The following is an 18143-nucleotide window of genomic DNA, read 5'->3' on the forward strand; positions in this document are numbered from 1 at the left end:
GAAAAAACGGAACGCTAATACAAAGGTCAGAAGTTAGTATAACCAGGTAGCTACAGTAGCTAGCACTTGCAACTGATGAGCAGTAGTTATGGTAGCACCGATGCAGCCAATAGTTTTTACATTGTGCTGGGCTCTAAATTACATCAAAACAAAAGCTGATGACCGAGGTAAAATATGTTTATATTGGATATTCGGTTTTCTCACTTCAATATCTATTGAACCAAGCATGCCATGACTATGAAGATGTTATATTCTGAATCAGGGGTGGATAGAGGAAAATTTACTGCTTCTTTTGTTGTTGAAAATATTAATATATTTTACATCGTTCAATCTTCAATATCTCTTAGACAAAGTGTGCCATGACTCTAAATTACATCAAAACAAAATTATGAAAATTATATATTCTGAATCGGGGGTGATGGACAAAAATTATTATAATAAAATTGTAAAAATGTTATTTGTCACATGTGCCGAATACAACTTTACTGTGAAATGCTTACTTACAAGCCGATAACCAACAATGAAGTTCAAGAAAGAGTTAAGAAAATATTTACTACAAAACTAAGGTGAGAAAAATTAAATAAAATCAAAAAGTAACACAAGAAAATTACATAACAATAACGAGGCTATATACAGGGGCTACCGGTACCAAGTCAATGTGCGCGGGGGTACAGGTTAGTTGAGTTGGTTTGTAAATTGGCTATGCATAGATAATAAACAGCTAGTAGCAGCAGTGTAAAAACAAAGGGAGGGTGCAAAAGGAACACCTATTTGACAATGCTTTTCATTGACAACAGTTCAGCGTTCAACACCATAGTGCCCACAAAGCTCTTCACTAAGCTAGGGACCCTGGGACTAAACACCTCCCTCTGCTACTGGATCCTGGACTTTCTGACGGGCTGCCCCCAGGTGGTAAAGGTAGGCAACAACATATCTGCCACGCCGATCCTCAACACTGGGGCCCCTCAGGGGTGCGTGTTTAGTCCCCTCTTGTACTCCCTGTTCACCCACGACTGCGTGGCAAAGCACGACTCCAACACCATCATCACCATCGTCATGCTGACGACACAACAGTGGTAGGCCTGATCACTGACAACGATAGGGAGGAGGTCAGAGACCTGGCAGTGTGTACAAAGGAGCTGATTGTGGACTATATGAAATGGAGTGCCCATTAACAGTGACGGGGCTGTAGTGGAGTGGGTCGAGAGTTTCAAGTTCCTTGGTGTCCACATCACCAATGAACTATCATGGTGCAAACACACCAAGACAGTCGTGAAGAGGGCACGACAAAACCTTTTCCCCTCAGGAGACTGAAAAGATTTGGCATGGGTTATATAATAACTATCTTCAAAGTAATGACTCGGAAGTCGGGTTTGAAATGAAAGCTTATTTTAGTAATACTACTTGTTCACGTTACATTTAAAAACTTTAGATTCTACAAAACAATAAAAAAGTTGCTAGCGAAAGTCAGGATAATCACTTGTCACTTGTACATATTTGCCGTGTTCTCTCTTTCTACCTGTCGCAAGGCATTCTGGAACTTGAAGTCAATAGCGTAATACAATACTAGCCAATATAACAAAAATATGTATGTAGTTCTCTCAATCTCCATCAAAAGAATTCTAATACAATTACATATTTAAATATCTGTAAAGAAAATATATTTAGATACAGCTCAATGAATTAACATTAAACATTAACTCTGTAACCCATTAAAGTTAAAACATGGGTCCCCAGATCTTCAAAAAGTTCTAAAGCTGCACCATCGAGAGCATCCTGACTGGTTGCATCAACGCCTGGTATGGCAACTGCTCGGCATCTGACCGTAACGTGCTACAGAGGTTAGTACGTACGGCCCAATACATCACTGGGGCCAAGCTTCCTGCCATTCAGGACCTATATACTAGGCAGTGTCAGTGGAAGGCTGAAAAAATTGTCAAAGACCACAGTCACCCAAGTCATAGACTGTTCTCTCTGCTACCGGACGGCAAGCGGTACTGGAGCGCCAAGTCTAGGTCCAAGAGTCTCCTTAACAGCTTCTACCCCCCCAGGCCATAAGACTGCCGAACAATTAGTCAAATGGCCACCCGGACTATTTACGTTGACACCCCTCCTTAATTTTGTACACTGCTGCTACTCGCAGTTTATCATCTATGCATAGTCACTTTACCCCTACCTACATGTACAATTACCTTGACTTACCTGTACCCCCGCACATTGACTCAGTACCGGTACCCCCCTTGTATATAGCCTCGTTATTTTATTGTGTTTCATTTTATTTCATTTTTTTATTTAGTAAATATTTTCTTAACTATATTTCTTGAACTGCATTGTTGGTTAAGGGCTTGTAAGTAAGCATTTCACAGTAAAGTCTACACCTGTTGTATTAGACACGTGACAAATAAAATTAGATTGATCTGATGCACTCTGGACATGCTTTGGTAGTACTCAACCTGCTAACGACCATCATGGCCTGGTACTCAGGGCTCTATTATCCCTCTAACCACTCTGGCATCAATGCAAATGCATGGAAATCACAACAAACACTTATCATCAAAACAGTGTGTGCTTTTAAAATTCACCTCACTGTGATTGATCAATTTGAAGAAAGAAGTTCAACTAAAGGTTGAAACTGAGTGGAAAACATTGTGGATGTTGTTTCGAAGCCTAGAACAACGAAATGGACAGCTCTTTCTAAAGTGATGATGAATTCAAAGCACCCATATGCTTATTAGAGCTTATGCATAAGCATAGGCCTAATATAAAACTCACCAAAAAAAGAAACGTCCCTTTTTCAGGACCCTCTTTCAATGATAATTTGTAAAAATCAAAATAACTTCACAGATCTTCATTGTAAACATTGTTTCCCATTCTTGTTCAATGAACCATAAACAATTAATGAACATGCACCAGTGGAACGGTCGTTAAGACACTTAACAGCTTACAGACGGTAGTCAATTAAGGTCACAGTTATGAAACTTAGGACACTAAAGAGGCCTTTCTACTGACTCCTAAACACCTAAAGATAGATGCTCCGGTTCCCTGCTCATCTGCGTGAACGTGCCTTAGGTATGCTGCAAGGAGGCATGAGGACTGCAGATGTGGCCAGGGCAATAAATTGCAATGTCCGTACAGTGAGACGCTTAAGACAGTGCTACAGGGAGACAGGACGGACAGCTGATCGTCCTCGCAGTGGCAGACCACGTGTAACAACACCTGCGCAGGATCGGTACATCCGAACATCACACTTGCGGAACAGGTACAGGATGGCAACAACAACTGCCCGAGTTACACCAGGAACGTATAATCCCTCCATCAGTGCTCAGACTGTCCGCAATAGGCTGATAGAGGCTGGACTGAGGGCTTGTAGGCCTGTTTTAACGCAGGTCCTCACCAGATATCACCGGCAACAACGTCGCCTATGGGCACAAACCCACCGTCGCTGGACCAGACGGACTGGCAAAAAGTGCTATTCACTGATGAGTCGCGGTTTTCTCACCAGGGGTGATGGTCGGATTCGTGTTAATCATCGAAGGAATGAGCGTTACACCGAGGCCTGTACTCTGGACTGGGATCGATTTGGAGGTGGAGGGTCCGTCATGGTCTTGGGCGGTGTCACAGCTTGTTGTCATTGCAGGCAATCTCAACGCTGTGCGTTACAGGGAAGACCTCCTCCTCCCTCATGTGGTACCCTTCCTGCAGGCTCATCCTGACATGACCAGCATGACAATGCCACCAGCCATACTTCTCGTTCTGTGTGTGATTTCCTGCAAGACAGAAATGTCAGTGTTCTGCCATGGCCAGCGAAGAGCCTGGATCTCAATCCCATTGAGTACGTCTGGGACCTGTTGGATCGGAGAGTGAGGGCTAGGGCTAGGGCCATTGCCCCCCAGAAATTTCCGGGAACTTGCAGGTGCCTTGGTGGAAGAGTGGGGTAACATCTCACAGCAAGAACTGGCAAATCTGGTGCAGTCCATGAGGAGGAGATGCACTGCAGTACTTAATGCAGCTGGTGGCCACACCAGATACTGACTTACTTTTGATTTTGACCACCCTTTGTTCAGGGACATATTATTCCATTTGTTAGTGACATGTCTGTGGAACTTGTTCAGTTTATGTCTCAGTTGTTGAATCTTGCTTTGTTCATACAAATATTTACACATGTTAAGTTTGCTGAAAATAAACACAGTTGACAGTGAGAGGACGTTTCTTTTTTTGCTGAGTTTATAGGCCCAAGCCCTAAATAAAAAAATATCTGAATTTAACACATTCAAATTTAGCCTACATTTATAGTGCATTGGTAATTGATTTTGAATAGTTGAGTAATAGGGAATTTTAAATGATAGGCTCACACATTACCTTTAGCTACAGAATATCTCCCACTGAGTTTCCATCTCCTTCATTCCTTTTTCCACTGTGCAGAGAGAGGGTCTGTCAGCAGTTTAATTAAATATGTTTCTTTGTGAAAACATTACTATCGATGTTCTTGAACAGATTTCACTTCGCTTCCCAAATTAAGCGCAGGGTAGTTGCAGGAACAGTGTTGGAGAGCCCATGGCATACAGAGATTGGGCGTAATATCACCTGTCGGTGAGTAGCCTTACACAAACATACTTTTCCCAAACTACACTGTGAATGTTTAAATGATGTATTCAAAATAGACAAGAAAAATACAATAATTTGTGTGTCATTAGTTTAAGCACACTATGTTTGTCTATTGTTGTGACTTAGATGAAGATCATATCAAATTTGATGATCAATTTATGCAGAAATCCAGGTAATTCCAAACGGTTCACATACTTTTTCTTGTCACTGTATATGCTAGATTGAGTTATTTAACAATTTTAGTTGTGAAAGACACAAATTTTAGAAATTAAAATATATATGGTCTGCGTGATGCGACTATAGGCTAATGATGATTTTAGAAAGTCATAAAAAAAAGAAAAGCGCTTGCTCTCTACCTTGCTTCAGGCTGCACACACTGTTCTCTCATCAAGTGATCATATTTTCACCCATCATCAGACTATTCTCAATTTAATCCTGTCTTTACTAATATCTAAAATGAGCAAAGGTGTAAAGTACTTAAGCCAAAATACTTTAAAGTACTAGTTAAGTTGTTTTTGGGGTATCTGTACTTTAGTATTTATATTTTGGACAACTTTTACTTTACTACATTCCTAAAGAAAATGTACTTTTTACTCCATACATTCTCCATGACACCCAAAAGTACTCGTTACATTTTGACAGGAAAATGGTCCAATTCACACACTTATCAAGAGAACATCCCTGGTCATCCCTACTGCCTCTGATCTGGCGGACTCACTAAACACATGCTTCGTTTGTAAATTATGTGTTGGAGTGTGCCCCTGGATTTCTGTCAAGAAAAAATAAATACCAATTGTTCAGTCTGGTTTGCTTATTAAGGACTTTGAAATGGTTTATACTTTTACTTTTGATACTTAAGTATATTTAAAACCAAATACTTTTAGACTTTTACTCAAGTAGTATATTTAAAAGGTATATTTAAGGTATATTTACTTTTACTCAAGTATGACAATTTAGTACTTTTTCCACCACTTAATTTTTCGGGGATCTAGAATGATCCATTATCAAATGGGCAAGTAAAGGGGAAAGACAAAAAAGACATGTCATCCGTATACACTGGAATAGCGAATGGATGTCACTTTCCCACCATTACGTTGTTCACCCATGTGAACCCGAAGGCTAATTGGAGTCGGCTAACCTGGAGTCGAATCAATGAGACGAGATTAGAGATGTTGGTTAGAGCTGCCTTGCCCTATAAAAACACTCACAAAATATGAGTTTGCTATTCACAAGAAGCATTGCCTGATGTGAACCATGCCTCGAACAAAAGAGATCTCAGAAGACCTAAGATTAAGAATGGTTGACTTGCATAAAGCTAGACAGGGTTACAAAAGTATCTCTAAAAGCCTTGATGTTCATCATTCCACAGTAAGACAAATGGTCTATAAATGGACAAAGTTCAGCACTGTTGCTAGTCTCCTTAGGAGTGGCCGCTCTGCAAAGATGACTGCAAGAGCACAGCGCAGAATGCTCAATGAGGTTAAGAAGAATCCTAGAGTGTCAGCTAAAGACTTACAGAAATCTTTGGAACATGCTAACATCTCTGTTGACAAGTCTATGATACGTAAAACACTAAACAGGAATGGTGTTCATGGGAGGACACCATGGAAGGAGTGTAACGATCGTCGTAATCCTCCTCCTCGGACGAGGAGGAGAGGCGAGAAGGATCAGACCAATATGCGGAGTGATTAGTGTCCATGATTATTTATTAAATCGAAACTGAACACGAAACAAAAGAACACCATGAAACAATCGACAAACAGTCCCGTGTGGCACGAATGCAGACACGCGATACAACCACCCACAAAACACACGTGAAACCCCGGCTGCCTTAGTATGATTCTTAATCAGGGACAAACGATCTACAGCTGCCTCTGACTGAGAATCATACCAGGCCGAACACAAAAACCCCAACATAGAAAAACACACATAGACCAACCCACCCAACTCACGCCCTGACCAACTAAATAAATACAAGAAAAAAGGAAAACAGGTCAGGAACGTGACATAACCCCCCCCCTTAAGGTGCGAACTCCGGGCGCACCCGCATAAACTCTAGGGGAGGGTCTGGGTGGGCGTCTGTCCACGGTGGCGGCTCTGGCGCTGGTCGTGGTCCCCAACCCACCATAGTCAAACCCCACTTCCGTGGTCTCCTCCCAATGGCCACCCTCCATGTCAAACCCACTCTACCAAAAGGCAGCACCGGACTGAGGGGCAGCACCGGACTGAGGGGCAGCACCGGACTGAGGGGCAGCACCGGACTGAGGGGCGGATCCTGGCTGGCCGGCTCTGGCGGATCCTGGCTGGCCGGCTCTGGCGGATCCTGGCTGGCCGGCTCTGGCGGATCCTGGCTGGCCGGCTCTGGCGGATCCTGGCTGGCCGGCTCTGGCGGATCCTGGCCACAAAACACCACGTGAAACCCCGGCTGCCTTAGTATGATTCTCAATCAGGGACAAACGATCTACAGCTGCCTCTGACTGAGAATCATACCAGGCCGAACACAAAAACCCCAACATAGAAAAACACACATAGACCAACCCACCCAACTCACGCCCTGACCAACTAAATAAATACAAGAAAAAAGGAAAACAGGTCAGGAACGTGACAAGGAGCCACTGCTGTCCAAAAAAACTAATTGCTACTCGTCTGAAGTTTGCAAAAGTGCACCTGGATGTTCCAAAGCGCTACTGGCAAAATATTCTGTGGACAGAGGAAACTAAAGTTGTGTTGTTTGGAAGGAACACAACACTATGTGTGGAGAAAAAAAGGCACAGCACACCAACATCAAAACCTCGCACCAACTGTAAAGTATGGTGGAGGGAGCATCATAGTTTGGGGCTGCCTCATGAATTCCCAAGTTTATCAAGACATTTTGCTGGAGAATGTTAGGCTATCTGTCCACCCATTGAAGCTCAACAGAAGTTGGTTGACGCAACAGGACAACGACCCACAACACAGAAGTAAATCAACAACAGAATCGCTTCAACAGAAGAAAATACGCCTTCTGGAGTGGTCCAGTCAGAGTCCTGACCTCAACCTGATTTGAGATGCTGTGGCATGACCTCGAGAGCAGTTCACACCAGACATCCCAAGAAATATTGCTGAACTGAAACAGTTTCGTAAAGAGGAATGGTCCAAAATTCCTCCTGACCGTTGTGCAGGTCTGATCCGCAACTACAGAAAACGTTTGGTTGAGGTTATTGCTGCCAAAGGAGGGTCAAGCAGTTATTCAATCCAAGGGTTCACATACTTTTCCCACCCTGCACTGTGAATGTTTACATGGTGTGTTCAATAAAGACATGAAAACAAATAATTGTTTGTGTGTTAAACTAATAACTTCTACTTGGTCACAATCCCGGCTCCGGGAGCACCCTCATCAGTAAAAAAGCTGACTAGCATAGCCTAGCATAGCGCCACAAGTAAATACTAGCATCTAAATATCATGAAATCACAAGTCCAAGACACCAGATGAAAGATACACATCTTGTGAATCCAGCCATCATTTCCGATTTTTAAAATGTTTTACAGCGAAAACACAATATGTATTTCTATTAGCTAACCACGATAGCAAAAGACTCATCCGCATATTTTCACAATTTTTTTACCGCATAGGTAGCTATCACAAATTCAACCAAATAAAGATATATATAGTCACTAACCAAGAAACAACTTCATCACATGACAGTCTGATAACATATTTATTGTATAGCATATGTTTTGTTCGAAAAATGTGCATATTTCAGGTATAAATCATAGTTTTACATTGCAGCCACCATCACAAATCTCACCAAAGCAGCTAGAATAACTACAGAGACCAACGTGAAATACCTAAATACTCATCATAAAACATTTATGAAAAATACATGGTGTACAGCAAATGAAAGACATACATCTTGTGAATCCAGCCAATATTTCAGATTTTTTAAGTGTTTTACAGCGAAAACACAATATAGCATTATATTAGCTTACTACAATAGCCTACCATACAACCACATTCATTCAAGGCAACATTAGCGATAGCGAATAAACCAGCAAAAGATATACATTTTTTCACTAACCTTCTCAAACTTCATCAGATGACAGTCCTATAACATCATATTACACAATACATATATGGTTTGTTCGAAAATGTGCATATTTAGCGGCACAAATCGTGGTTTTACAATGTGAATACGTAGTGAAAATGCGGAAATATTGTCCGGAGAAATCTTGGAGAGGCACCTAATCTAATCAAATAACTAATCATAAACTTTACTAAAAAATACATGTTGGACAGCAAATTAAAGATACACTAGTTCTTAATGCAACCGCTGTGTTAGATTTTTAAAAATAACTTTAGTACGACATACAGCTTACGTTAAAGCGAGACAGAACCCAAAATCAGGGCGGAATATACTTCTAAACATTTTCGACAGAAATACGAAATAACATCATAAGTGGTTCCTACTATTTGATGAGCTTCCATCAGAATCTTGTACAAGTTGTCCTTTGTCCAGAATAATCGTTGTTCGGTTGTAGAATGACGTCTTCATCTGTCGAATTATCTAACTAAGCTGGCCATGCGGCACAGAAGTGTCCAACTCACCATAACGCATAACAAAGAAAATACCGAAAATTGCAATAAACTGATATAAGTCGGTTTAAAAGAACTAGTTTATGATGTTTTTAACACATATATCAAATAAAATCAGCCGGATATATCTAACGTCTATAACGAAAGCTTTTCAGAACGCAATCCTGAGGTCCTTCTCGCGCCAAGCTGAACGGTGAAAAGACTAGACCCACCGTTCCAAGAGGTCTTGTTCGGCCTCTCATAGAGCTATACACCCCATTCCACCTCTCACTGCCTACTGACATCTAGTGGAAGGCGTATGCAGTGCGTGTAGACCCATAGATTCCATGCCAATTAATAGGATGACCCTGGAACAGAGCCCCCGATTTCAGATTTCTCACTTCCTGACAGGAAGTTTGCTGCAAAATGAGTTCTGTTTTACTCACAGATATAATTCAAACGGTTTTAGAAACTAGAGAGTGTTTTCTATCCAATAGTAATAATAATATGCATATTGTACGAGCAAGAATTGAGTACGAGGCAGTTTAATTTGGGAACAATTTTTTTCAAAGGGAAAACAGCGCCCCCCCCCCCCCCCCCTATTGAGAAAAGGGCAGACTGTCTATTGTTGTGACTTAAAATATGATCTGATCTTCATCTATGACCAATTTATGCAGAAATCCAGGTAATTCCAAAGGGTTCACATACTTTTTCTTGCCACCTGTACCTGTTTCAAATGATCACTTTTACACAGCCACTTCATATGCACACTTGCTCCGGAATGAGAAAAATATCCTTTGTATTTTATTCAGTGAAGTTCAATTATAATATAAAATAATGGCACCGGACTTAAGCATATCTTGTCTAATAAATGAACAACTCTACAGCCTTATGGCAGGGTGCATAGCCATAGCCAGATTTGGCTAACTCATACTCATATTCTGTTCTTCTGAAATACATCTTCTTAAAATAAATAATGCATTTATTGTGATGGTGTATATTAAATAGATGTATTATACTTTTCCAAATGTAAATGTTCCAAAGGCACACATCAGCGGCTTATATGCATGGAGGCCTGGAGATGCTAAATGTGTTTGTTAATTAGTCTACCTGTCAATTACCTTGAGATCAGCAGTCTTTGCATGACAATAACCAGCTGACAAAATGTAATGTCTGGCATTGATTATTCCATGTTGAATGACCTTTGTCTTGTCTCTATCTCCCTGTAGAGTGATTCTGAGATGGTGCCCAAGACAGATCTGGTGCCTACCCTTGCCCGGCTCCTTGGCATACCCATCCCCTACAGCAGTGTGGGCAGATCCTGCTGTCTCGGTTCCCTGCAGACAGCCAGACAGGGGGTGCACCAGCAGGTCTCAGCCAGGCGGAGGCGCTGTGGATCAATGCCAAACAGGTAATCACAGAGCTGTAATCATGTCAGATACATTACAGATACATATTGAATATTACAGTTTACTGCACGTCTCTGCACATATTTGAACCATGAATAGCCAAAGACATCCAGAGTGTCTGTCTCTCAGCTGCATGCAGACTTCTCCCGCTGCCTCCTCTGAGTACCTCATCACTGTCAATAATGGCTCTCCCACCCCAGAGCTAGTGACCTCCCTGCAGCTGTACCTGACCTCTGTTCGAGACACCTGCCGAGCCACATGGGCATGCTTCAACCCAGCCAAGATCGCGGCCGGCATAGCTTTCCTGGCATGTACCTGCGTGGTATGATGTCCTCTGTGCTGGTGAGGGAGAGTGGTCTGCTGAGTGTCCCTTTGGTGGCAGCCACTGGGGGGTGTATAGCTGCAGGTCAGCTGTTTACACAGGGCTATGCTGAGGGGTCCTGGTGCCTGGCGGCTGTAGCCATCTCCTCTGAGCTACTGGTGCTCTGGAGAGCCTGACTGGACCAGCAAGACTGCAGCGGTTGAGGGTGGAGAAGTGGCCCCAAGGAGTGACTGACTGACCCTGCCTCCTGCGCTGTGCCTCCCTGCTCTCTGACAGCTATGTAATAGCAGAGGGCTGTGCGGTCACCTTTCTGCTTTTCTCCCTGAGCCTCGATGTCCCCTTCCATCTCACCTGGGACGGCCTCTTACTACCCCCTGTCCATGACCCCCTGAAACCTGCCGGGTTGCTGCCATCCCCGGTCCTGTGGGGTGTTATTAGGCTCTCTCTCCCACTCCTTTCATGGCTGTCATGAGGAGCAGGGCTCCTGCCATCCCTTCCTGTTCCTCTCCCGCCTGTCACGGGTGCAGGACAGCTGTCTGAAGAACCTGATCTACATCCTGTCTCTGGCCTCTCTGGGCACCTGGATCTACAGTAACTGCTGTGGCGCTACAGAAACCTGAACAGTCCTGGTGGTACGGTGTTCACGGCCCACTGGATCCTGCCCCTGCTGTCTGTCTGTTTTGGGCTTCAGTGGTTATGGCTGAAATCCCGGAGGACAGCTTTATGAACCTGGCTGAGCTGATCAGCCTGGTCCAGCGGGCCCTCCTCAGAGCTGCCTTGTCTCTGCTGGGCTTAGGGCTTGCTCTCCTCTGGCTGGACCCCCCCCCCCCCCTCATCGTATTCATCAAGACCAGGGTACCAGCCCCTGTCCAAGGCCCTGGATCGATTCCCCCCCCACCCCGCTACAGGGCCAGCACAGGCATCAGCCCCCAGGCAGAGCTGCACCACCTCATCTCCCCTGCTCTACCAGCGCATGCACTGCTCTCTGGGGGAACCAGCCAGGGTTCCTTAGGGGGGACGACTGGCCAAAAATATTTTATATTTGAGATTCTTCAAATAGCCACCCTTTGCCTTGATGACAGCTTTGCACACTCCTGGCATTCTCAAAGGAGTTCCCACATATGCTGAGCACTTGTTGGTGGCTTTTCCTTCACTCTATGGTCCGACTCATCCCAAACCATCTCAACTGGGTTGAGGTCGGGGGATTGTGGAGGCCACGTCATCTGATGCAGCACTCCATCACTCTCCTTCTTAGTCAAATAGCCCCTAACAAAGCCAGGAGGTGTGTTGGGTCATTATCCTGTTGAAAAACAAATGATAGTCCCACTAAGCACAAACCAGGTGGCATGGCTTATCGCTGCAGAATGTTGTGGTAGCCATGCTGGTTAAGTGTAGATTGAATTCTAAATAAATCACAGACCGATATTAATCATGAATTTGAAGCTCAGTTTTTGCTGACACGTCTGTATGTTTGCACGTGTGCAGTGGCTTGGCCACTGCTCCTCTGGCCACTGGTGTGTGAGGTGCGCGGTGGACGAGGAGGAAGAGGAGGCAGTGGGGAGGAAAGCGAGGACAATGCTATCATGGAGATGAGACTGAGGGAGAGTCCCCAGCAGTTCAGCTCTGCCCTTCTACAGCTTGCAACACGCTACTATTCATTAATGGGGCACAGATAAACAAACACAGACACACCCCTGCGATTGACTCAGGACTTCCTCTCCCCTCTTCTCAGATCTTTGCATGTCTGTGCAACTGGTATCCTCAGGAGACATCTAATAGTGCGGAAGATTTTTGCACTCACGTGCCAATTCACATGACCCACAGTATATGTTTTTAGTGTCCTTCCTTCCTGTTCTGTGTGATAGATCATGCTCTCAAAATGAGTCGTGTGCATTCTATACCATGTTGTTAATCATTACGTCTTCTCTGCCATTTTATTAAGCATTATTTCTTCTCTAAAAATCTAGAAATCTGCAGGTTGATGTTCGAGGCCTAAGGGTTCCCGGAGCAGTGTGTTTGTTCTGGTGGGGGTGACCCTTGTGATAAGAGTGGACATGGCAGTGGGCCGTTGGTTTAAGAGACTCTTCCTTGACACGTCTAGGTAGCGCTGCTCATGCTCCTGCACTGTTGCAACTGACCAGGGCTCACTCTAATGTTCCCTACACTGTACATCCCTATCTGGTTCTAGGGGCGAGGCAAGGGGGGACACGAGGATGGACATAGGTGATCTGGGGAAGTCTCCATAAGGACAGACATAAAGATCAGCCATAAGGATCTGGAGAACATGAGATGTTTGGGTGACTCCATCCTCAAAATGATGAACTCTAAAACTATTGAACAACATCTGTAATACATCTGTAATATTGTGACAGGTCCAAACATTATTTGCCAATGTATTGCCTATCGGGAGAACAAATATCGAGGATGTTTGCAGAGTGGATGGGAAAGGGACCTATGAGACCAACAATGCACTCTCTTGCACATACTCAGTTAGGTGAGACGTGTCAAAAGGATATGAGTGGATAATGTGAAAAGCAATGATTGAATCCATCCCTGCAACGTGCATTATGTCTGTCATCTCAAGTGTCTGCTGAAGGAAATGAACAATTCTTATCTTGTGTTTCTATAATTGTGTTTAGTTTTTTTAAACAATCGATGCACAGCACCAACGATAATACGACAATGTTTTACTGTAACAGCAATAACTTTCTTATTTCATCTCTATTAAACAGTTTAATTCATAACAATGTTTTCTAATCACAAATATTCAGTAGTCTTACATGGGCCAGTAATCCACCTTTTCCCTGGGACAGGTGTCCAGCTTTAATGAATGCCTTGTGTGATGTGATGTGTTAGATGAAAACATTTAAAAAAATAATGATCCAGGACATAAGCATTGAATGTTTATTTATTTCTCTGTGGTAGATACAGTGTGCTCTAGGTTACCGGACAAAGACATGTTATATTTCTCAGCTGTAGTCTAAAATGCATGGAAATGAAAGCTGAGCTAAGGTTGAATTAGCCCTATGTAATAGAGCTGCCTTGCTCAAGTGAATGATTTATGTCTACTTCTCATGGTGGCAGGTAGTGGGCACTCTATGCAGTTGAAGTCAGAAGTTTACATACACCTTAGCAAAATCTTGGGTCAAATGTTTCGGGTAGCTTTCCTAAAGCCTCCCACAATAAGTTGGGTGAATTTTGGCCCATTCCTCCTGACAGAGCTGGTGTAACTGAGTCAGGTTTCTAGGCCTCCTTGCTCACACACGCGTTTTCAGTTCTGCCCACAAATTTTCAAAAGGGTTGAAGTCACGGCCTTGTGATGGCCACTCCAATACCTACTTTGCTGTCCTTAAGCCATTTTCCACAACTTTGGAAGTATGCTTTGTCATTGTCCATTTGGAAGACCCATTTGCAACCAAGCTTTAACTACCTGACTAATGTCTTGAGATTTTGCTTCAATATATCCACATAATTTTCTTTCCTGATGATGCCATCTATTTTGTAAAGGGCACCAGTCCCTCCTGCAGCAAAGCACCCCCACAACATGATGCTGCCACCCCCGTGCTTCACGGTTGGGATGGTGTTCTTTGGCTTGCAAGCTTCCCCCTTTTTCCTCCACAAACATAACGATGGTCATTATGGCCAAACAGTTCTATATTTGTTTCATCAGACCAGAGGACATTTCTCCAAAAAGTAGGATCTTTGTCTCCATGTGCAGTTGCAAACCGTAGTCTGGCTTTTTTATGGCGGTTTTGGAGCAGTGGCTTCTTCCTTGCTGAGCGGCCTTTCAGGTTATGTCGATATAGGACTCGTTTTACTGTGGATATAGATACTTTTGTACCTGTTTCCTCCAGCATCTTCACAAGGTCCTTTGTTGTTGTTCTGGGATTGATTTGTACCTTTCGCACCAAAGTACGTTCATCTCTAGGAGACAGAACGCGTCTCCTTCCTGAGTGGTATGACGGCTGCTTGGTCCCATGGTGTTTACACTTGCGTACTATTGTTTGTACAGATGAACGTGGTACCTTCAGGCGTTTGGAAATTGCTCCCAAGGATGAACCAGACTTGGGGGTCTAAAATGATGTTTCTGAGGTCTCGGCTGATTTCTTTTGATTTTGCCATGATGTCAAGCAAGGAGGCACTGAGTTTGAAGGCAGGCATTGAAATACATCCACAGGTACACCTCCAATTGACTCAAACGATGTCAATTAGCCTATCAGAATATTAGCCATGTCATAATCTTCTGGGATTTGACAAGCTGTTTAAAGGCACAGTCAACTTAGTGTATGTTAACTTCTGACCCACTGGAATTGTGACACTGTGAATTAAGTGAAATAATCTGTCTGTAAACAATTGTTGGAAAAATTACTTGTCATGCACACAGTAGATGTCCTAACCGACTTGCCAAACTATAGTTTGTTAACAAGACATTTGTGGAGTGGTTGAAAAATTAGTTTTAATGACTCCAACTTAAGTGTATGTAAACTTCCGATTTCAACTGTGTATATATACATACAGTCATGGCCAAAAGTTTTGAGAATGACACAAATATTAATTTTCACAAAGTTTGCTGCTTCAGTGTCTAGATTTTTTTGTCAGATGTTACTATGGAATACTAAAGTATAATTACAAGCATTTCATAAGTGTCAAAGGCTTTTATTGACAATTACATGAAGTTGATGCAAGGAGTCAATATTTGCACTGTTGACCCTTCTTTTTCAAGACCTCTGCAATCTGCCCTGGCATGCTGTCAATTACTTCTGGGCCACATCCTGACTGATGGCAGCCCATTCTTGCATAATCGATGCTTGGCGTTTTGTAAGAATTTGTGGGGTTTTATTTGTCCATCCGCCTCTTGAGGATTGACCACAAGTTCTCAATGTGATTAAGGTCTGGGGAGTTTCCTGGCCATGGACCCAAAATATCGATGTTTTGTTCCCCGAGCCACTTAGTTATCACTTTTGCCTTATGGCAAGGTGCTCCATCATGCTGGAAAAGGCGTTGTTCGTCACCAAACTGGTCCTGGATGGTTGGGAGAAGTTGCTCTCGGAGGATTTGTTGGTGCCATTCTTTATTCATGGCTGTGTTCTTAAAATTGTGTTCTTAGAATTGTGAGTGAGCCCACTCCCTTGGCTGATAAGCAACCCCACACATGAATAGCCTCAGGATTCTTTACTGTTGGCATGACACAGGACTGATGGTAGTGCTCACCTTGTCTTCTCCGGACAAGCTTTTTTCCGGATGCCCCAAACAATCGGAAAGGGGATTCATCAGAGAAAATGACTTTACCCAAGTCCTCAGCAGTCCAATCCCTGTACCTTTTGCAGAATATCAGTCTGTCCCTGATGTTTTTCCTTGTTAAGAAGTGGCTTCTTTGCTGCCCTTCTTGACACCAGGCCATCCTCCAAAAGTCTTTGCCTCACTGTGCGTGCAGATGCACTCACACCTGCCTGCTGCCATTCCTGAGCAAGCTCTGTACTGGTGGTGCCCTGATCCCGCAGCTGAATCAACTTTAGGAGACGGTCCTGGCGCTTGCTGGACTTTCTTGGGCGCCCTGAAGCCTTCTTCACAACAATTGAACCTCTCCTTGAAGTTGTTGATGATCCGATAAATGATTGATTTAGGTGCAGTCTTACTGGCAGCAATATCCTTGCCTGTGAAGCCCTTTTTGTGCAAAGCAATGATGATGGCACGTGTTTCCTTGCAGGTAACCATGATTGACAGAGGAAGAACAATGATTCCAAGCACCACCCTCCTTTTGAAGCTTCCAGTCTGTTATTCGAACTCAATCAGCATGACAGAGTGATCCCCAGCCTTGTCCTCGTCAACACTCACACCTGTGTTAACGAGAGAATCACTGACATGATGTCAGCTGGTCCTTTTGTGGCAGGGCTGAAATGCAGTGGAAATGTTATTTTGGGATTCAGTTAATTTGCATGGCAAAGAGGGATATTACAATTCATCTGATCACTTCAGAATATTCTGGAGTATATGCAAATTGTCATCATACAAACTGAGGCAGCAGACTTTGTGAAAATTCATATTTGTGTCGTTCTAAAAACTTTTGGCCATGACTGTGTGTGTGTGTGTGTGTGTGTGTGTGTGTGTGTGTGTGTGTGTGTGTGTGTGTGTGTGTGTGTGTGTGTGTGTGTGTGTGTGTGTGTATATATGAGTGATATTGGCACGCCTTGTTATTAGTATTGATGCGTGAAAATAGTTGGCACAGATTTTGTTTGTCAAATTATTTTTGATAGAACATTTTGTTTAATATAACCAATGAAGTAAATTGATCTTATTGTGAAAATGAAATGAAATATTTTGTACATTTTGAAGTGTTAGTTGGTTTTCTGTCTCTTCTACAGAGGTAGGTAATTCCCAGAATACCAAAGTAAGACTTCCTGACTTTCAGTCAGGCTGATGCATGTAACATGTCAAGGTACTATACTATCCCTGCAATCACACAACTCCTGAACAGAATAGCTCTGCTCGAATGCTTGAAATGTGTCGCTAACTAACACATGAAACACTGTCCAGTTATTTTTTTTAAACAAATTGAAGCTGAAAAGACACAATTACACTTAAAACATTAAACAATTATAATAATTAGACAGTCTCCTGTGTAAATTCTATGGAAGGGGCCACCTGCACTCCCAGCCAAAGAGAAGAGTCCATGTGCAGCCCATTTCCACAGCTTGGTTGAGGCTGTGAGGCAGGTATTTATATGTTTTATTGATTCAAGGTTAGATCAGCAGTTTCCATGGCTCTGAGAAAGTGGGAAACCTCCGCCGTCTGCCTGGGGGATTGTGGGAATTGTAGCCATTGACCACTAGTCAGGGCGACACCCCCCTCCGGTCAAACAGCCTTATCTCTGATTGTTGCAGAGTGAACTCGGGCTTTCCACAACTCCCTGACTCTTCATTATCACCCAGTAGAAGATTAACCTCATAATCATGTACAAATATACAGTGCTACTACCACAGCCTTTCCTTGAACACAAAGCTAATAACTAGAAATCACATGACTAACACTGTCAGAGTATGAAGGAATAGTTGTGCAAGACAAGTGCCATATACAGTACTTTGTTAAACAATAATGCTTTTTGTGAAGCTTATTTCAGAAGCTAGGATTGTTTTCGTATGGCATTGCTTTCTTGTGAAATGAGGTGTACATAGCGTGCCGTTGTTGTTCTTACGGTATCTGGCAGGGATACTGGCGAGATGACTTCCCAAAAACCAAGGATTCTTGAAACTGTTAC

At 43.2% G+C, this 18143-nt stretch overlaps 1 pseudogene; it reads left to right on the forward strand.

Annotated features, from left to right (window-relative positions):
• The first annotated feature begins 31 nt into the window (after positions 1-31).
• On the forward strand, positions 32-17494 carry LOC129864056 (GPI ethanolamine phosphate transferase 3-like; annotated as a pseudogene).
• Positions 17495-18143: the final 649 nt, after the last annotated feature.

This window comes from Salvelinus fontinalis, chromosome 10, assembly GCF_029448725.1.
Source record: "Salvelinus fontinalis isolate EN_2023a chromosome 10, ASM2944872v1, whole genome shotgun sequence".
Lineage (NCBI taxonomy): Eukaryota > Metazoa > Chordata > Actinopteri > Salmoniformes > Salmonidae > Salvelinus > Salvelinus fontinalis.